Source organism: Monodon monoceros, unplaced genomic scaffold (genome assembly GCF_005190385.1).
Source record: "Monodon monoceros isolate NGI ecotype Baffin Bay Population unplaced genomic scaffold, NGI_Narwhal_1 Super_Scaffold_3, whole genome shotgun sequence".
NCBI lineage: Eukaryota > Metazoa > Chordata > Mammalia > Artiodactyla > Monodontidae > Monodon > Monodon monoceros.
Window position 1 is genome coordinate 9525954 of NW_021703780.1, and position 5594 is coordinate 9531547.

The window sequence follows — 5594 nt, forward strand, 5'->3', positions numbered from 1 at the left end:
AATGAAACACGGATGCAAAGACATGGATAACCTCAAAAACATCATGCCCATGCTGAGGGAAAGAAGCCAGACACAAAAGAATACATACTATCTGATATAATTTCAATGAAATTTCTGTAGTAGACAACACTATGATGAAAGGAGTCAGAAACGTGGTTGCCTGGAGTTGGAGGTGGAACACAGGTTGACTGGGAGGGGCACGAGGGAACTTTCTGCAGTGAGGAAGATGTTTTGTATCTTAATTGGGGACAGGAGTTGTGGGATAACATACGCAGGTGTATGCATTTGTCAGAACTTATCAAACTGAACACTTAAATGCATTTCACTGTATATAAATCCTACCTTAATTTTTAAAAATTGTAAATACTTTGTTTTTTTACTACTGTAAATAATATTTTTGAACATTTTATTTTCTGAATTTTACTATTATTAAATAGCAAGATAATTTATCAATATTTCTAATATTGATAAATTCATTACTTAGTTCTGGTAGTGGGTTTTTTATAAAATTTTCTCTGGGTTCTACCTATGGTAGATCTCCTTTAATCTTCCATTTCCTTTAACTGCTGCCTTGTGTTTTCCAATTTTGTCTCTCCATGCTACAGTTGGGATAATTTCTTTTGGTCTGTAGTCTATTTCTCTCTAGTTTTGTCGATTCTGCTCTCAAACCCATCAATTGAGTTTTTAATTTATGTTTTTGTATTTTTCATTTCTAGATGTTCTACTTGTTTCTTTTTCAAATCTGCTAGGTCATTTTTTCAAGTTCCTATTTACTGCAGATTTTACATTTTTATTTTTTTAAACATAGATATTTTATAACTTGCCTCTGATTATTCCAGGATCTGAAGTCTTTCAGGGTCTGTTTATACAGTTTTGTATTTTTCTTTTGCTGCTGCTTCTTTCTCATCTGCTCTGTATTGAGCAGTTATTCAGTGCCAGCTATTGCACTGTGCTTCATGTATGTTACATCTTTTGCTGCTGCTTCTTGCTCACTGCCCATGAGACGTCGTTTTGGGTGATTCCCGTGACTTGGGTGAGGAGCCCTTCTCCAGGCAGTCTTGCATTTGCCTCTCCAGACATTTAGGGGCACTGCCTCTCTGTAACCAATTCAAACTAAAGTAACGGCTTGAAGTTTTCTGAACCACTCCTGGGTTTTGAATTTATGCTGTAAATTCTCAGAGGGCTCGTCACTGGGTAGAACTACGCGAGGACAGATTTTGTGTGTGTGTGTGTGTGTGTGTGTGTGTGTGTGTGTGTGTGTGTCCCTTCTTTGCTCTATTAAGACATCTCTGTTTTTGGACTGTTGTGTTTTTTTGGGAAATGGTGAGTGAGGGGTAGGTAGTTTTACTTCTTTACCTTTCTCCTGTAGATTCTCCCTTTGGGATTCTAGGTTAACATAAGAGGTGGTATCTAATATTAACTTTTCACCCTGGGTGGACCCTGAGCTTTGACTTGTCTCTCTTACTCTGTGAGATCTTCAAAACAGTAACACAAGTCCCCCAGCATATGTCCTCAGGGCAAAAGGTTTTGGTTGTTTTTCTTGCCTTTCTGGGTTCTTGGAATCTCTTAGAACTTGGTCTGGTAATTCCTCATTATCTTGTGCTTCCTTTGATGCTTTTAAGGAGATTGGAAAATTATTTTATAAATTTTTAGGAAAATTATCTGACACATTTTTAGCAGGAGGGTTGGTGCAAATGGCCCAGCTCTTTATTATTGGAAAAGGGGGAAAATGAAATTTGGAACATTTTTTAATGGTCTCTTTTTCACCATTTCTGAGTATAAAAGTATTCCCCTAAATTGGTAAATTTAATTATGTTTACATATGTCTACATAGTGAATTTTTAAAATTCTGCATGGCAAGAAAGAAAAGAAATAAAAAAGAAATCACAAAGAAGACCAGTAATAAACATTCAACAAATGGAGAGACGCATTTGAAACTCATATAAATAAGCTCATACTCAAAGGAAAGAAAGGACTGGTTTTTAAAAATATATTTAGAGCTATACATTATTATTGATTAAAGTATAATAAATTACTTCAAAACTTAACAGCTTAGAACAACAAACATTTATTATCTCTCAGTTCCTGAGGATCGGGAATCTGGGAGCAGCTAGCTTAGCTGGGAGGCTCAGGCTCAGTGTTTCTCGTGATGGGATTGCAGTCAAGCTGTTGGCTGGGGCTACAGTCTCATCTAAAAGCTCAGCTGGGGCCAGAGGACCCACTTCTAAGGTCATTCATGTGACTCTTGGCAGGAAACCTCACTTCCTTGCTGGCCACTTGCTGGAGACGTAGGTTCCTCAGCACTGGCCTTCTCCATCAGCAGCTGGCTGAGATTGCAGCTTATTTCCTTCAGAGTGAGGAACTCAAAAGAGGCGCACCTGGGCTTCCCTGGTGGCGCAGTGGTTGAGAGTCCGCCTGCCGGTGCAGGGGACACGGGTTCGTGCCCCGGTCCGGGAAGATCCCACATGCCGCGGAGCGGCTGGGCCCGTGAGCCATGGCCGCTGAGCCTGCGCATCCGGAGCCTGTGCTCCGCAACGGGAGAGGCCACAACAGTGAGAGGCCCGCGTACCGCAAAAAAAAAAAACAAAAAAACGCACCTCTAAGAGAGAGAAGTACAACATCTTTTACAAGCTAATCTTGAAAATGACATACCATCACTTCTGCCATATTGGTATTGGTTCACTCAGACCAACCCTGGTACAGCCTGAGCGGGGCTGCACAAGGATGTGAATATCAGGAGGTGGGAGTCATCTGGGGCTATCTTGGGGGCGGCCTGCTACAAGTGCGTACAGTTCAATAAGGAAAAAAAAAAACCCTCAAAACAGAAAAATGGAAAAGAGATATAGAAGTCTGTTCATAGAAATATATATAAATTATACATACTAAAATATCTTAAACATAAAAAGATGCTCATCCTCACTCAAAATAAGAATAATGTAAATTAAAACTATATTGAGATACTGTTTCTACCCATGAGATTGTATAACCCACCGTATTGTTGAGGATTTGGGGTAACAGGGTCTCATATCTTGTCAGTGAATGTAGGTATTGGTAAAACTTCTATGAAGAGTGATTTGGCAGTAACTGTCAATAGTAAAAAAAAACACACATTTCCTTTGATCCAACAATTCCACTTACAGGAATTTATCCTAAATATATGCTGGCACACATGCAAAATGGTATCTGTGTGAAGACCTTTATTGCAGCATCAACTTATAATAGCAAAAGATTGGAAACCATCTGAATTTCCATCAACAGGGAGCTGGTTACATAAATTATGGTAGTATACATATAATAGAATTCTTTTAATCTCTTAAAAACGAATGAGGCAGCCCTCTTTACACACATTTATGATTTTCTCCAACATGAACTGAAAGATGTGAAAACAAGGTGCAGAACAGCATGTCACTACTGTGAAAAATATATATATATATGCTTGTACATGAATATAGTATCTCTAGAAGCATACGCAAGAGATTGGAATTGTCGTTTGCTTTTGTAGAGGGGACCTGGGTGGCTAGGGAATTAAGGGTATGAGAGAGACTTACTTTCTATGCATTCCTGTTGTACTTTTTGAATTTTATAATATGTGCATGCATTAACCACTCAAAAATAATTAAAATATTTTAAAAAATATATTGTAATAACCTGAAATGATGGTGCCCTAAGCTAAACTGGTGTCAGTAGAAACAAAGAGAAGTAGAATTGGCAGGACATGGTGAGTAATTGGAGTGGTGAGTAGGAGAAGGAAGTGTCCAGAAAGGTGCTCAGATGCCTGCTACAGGCACCCAAGAGGATAGAAAGGTAGAGAACCTAAGGGTATAGCTCTCAGAAGAAAATATATATATTTTATAAGACAATTAAGTTTTATAGAAAAGCCGCATTTTAAAAAACTAAAGCCTCTTGCTTTCTGTACTGTTCAATAAGCTTCTTGTAATTAGAGATTATATTTTAAATTTCCTTGTATCTCTTACAGTACATAGTATGGTCTTTGACTTGTTATAGATGCCCAATAGATATTTGTTAGATAAATGTCTGAAAATTAATTTTTAAAAGTGTGTTTTATCTTTTCAGAAGGATTTATCTGCCCAGATATTTGCAGAGTGTGAGCCTCAAATAAATTGAAAATAAAATATCTCATCATCTCTTTATCCGAGGGCGAGGGATCACAGGTGGAGAAAAGGTGAAGTTCATGCAGCAAGTTGCTCATGAGAACAATGCATAGGGCTTTCAAAACATAAGATAATTTGTTTTAATATCTCTAAGAAAAGGGAAGAGTAAATTTAGCCAGCAGAGGGCTCTCATCATTCCATTTAATTGTAGGCCTAGAACTATTCATGAGATAGAGAAAAGTGCAGTTGAAGACCAGAAGAGGGTATATATCCTTTCCCACTCCATTGACTTTATACTACCATTGTAAGGACATCCTGCCAAGTCATCTTATTGCAAGATGAGAGAATTGAAACTAGCAAACTTGCTTTAAATACTCTGTCTCCAAATGGCAAGGAGGGGCTTCTTGTCTTTTGTTAATTGAAAAATGAATTTCTCTCTGATGCCCTATAATAAGGCAAGGACTGCGTGTGAGGTATTCCCATATGTCGGGTGGAAAGAAGTGGGGAGTTACAGTGAGGCCTAATGTAAGCTACCTGAAGTGGTGATGTTTGCTGAAATTTTAGTGCTTTATGAAGACTTAGAGGGTTCTAAAACCTAGGATTGCTGGAGTCTATGGCATTTACAGTTTTTCATTGCCTTCTCTCATTTTTATATTGTTGGGTCACTCGTAATGGTCTCCTGTTTGTATTTTAAGTTAGGGAATGATTGGGACCCTTTTGTGGATTTTGTGAAGTCATGCAGACAATAAGTTAGATTTCCCATTAAAATCTTCTGACTCCTGGTGCCCCCACTGGCTGCTTTGTGCTCTGTGATTTCACACTGAATCCACCAAGGTCACAAGTGACAACCTATAAATGTATCCCTCCTTGGATTAATAGAGCCTTTGAGTTAAGAGAGCAGAGAAGGAAATGGATGTTTATTGAGTGCCACACACTGGGCTGTGTTCTAGGTTCATTATTATAGTCCATCCCTAAAGTAACTCTAACACAAGCTAAGTATTGCTCCCCCAATTTATATAGGAGGAAACCCAGACCTGAAAGGTGGAATGAGTCACCCAAGATGGTAAATGTTGTGGGCGAACTGAGTTTTGCCTACCCGTGAAGCTCATCTTCTTTCTGACATTGCAGTAGCCCTCATAATGTGAGCTTATACCTTGGGTTTTCTTTATCCTCTGGCTACCCAAGGATTCCTCTCCCCAGGCCATTCAGGGGTCTTTGGAAGTGTAGCTCATTGGTTGAGCAGTGTGTTCCATAGCCTCTGCAGTGTATGCTGAGAGTGTGGTTTAATGGTGATTGCAGCAACATCACAAGGCCCCTCCACACAGGTGATAGGAAAGGGAGGGGTAGTGTCCCCCAGCCCTCCGTCATCCGGAGTGCAGGGGGCAGTGACAAGACCCTTGCAGGTCTCTTGCAGTAACCGCCATGGTTTGGCCATGGCTATTCTCATCCCAGACACTAACGTTCTCTGACCGTGGGATGGTC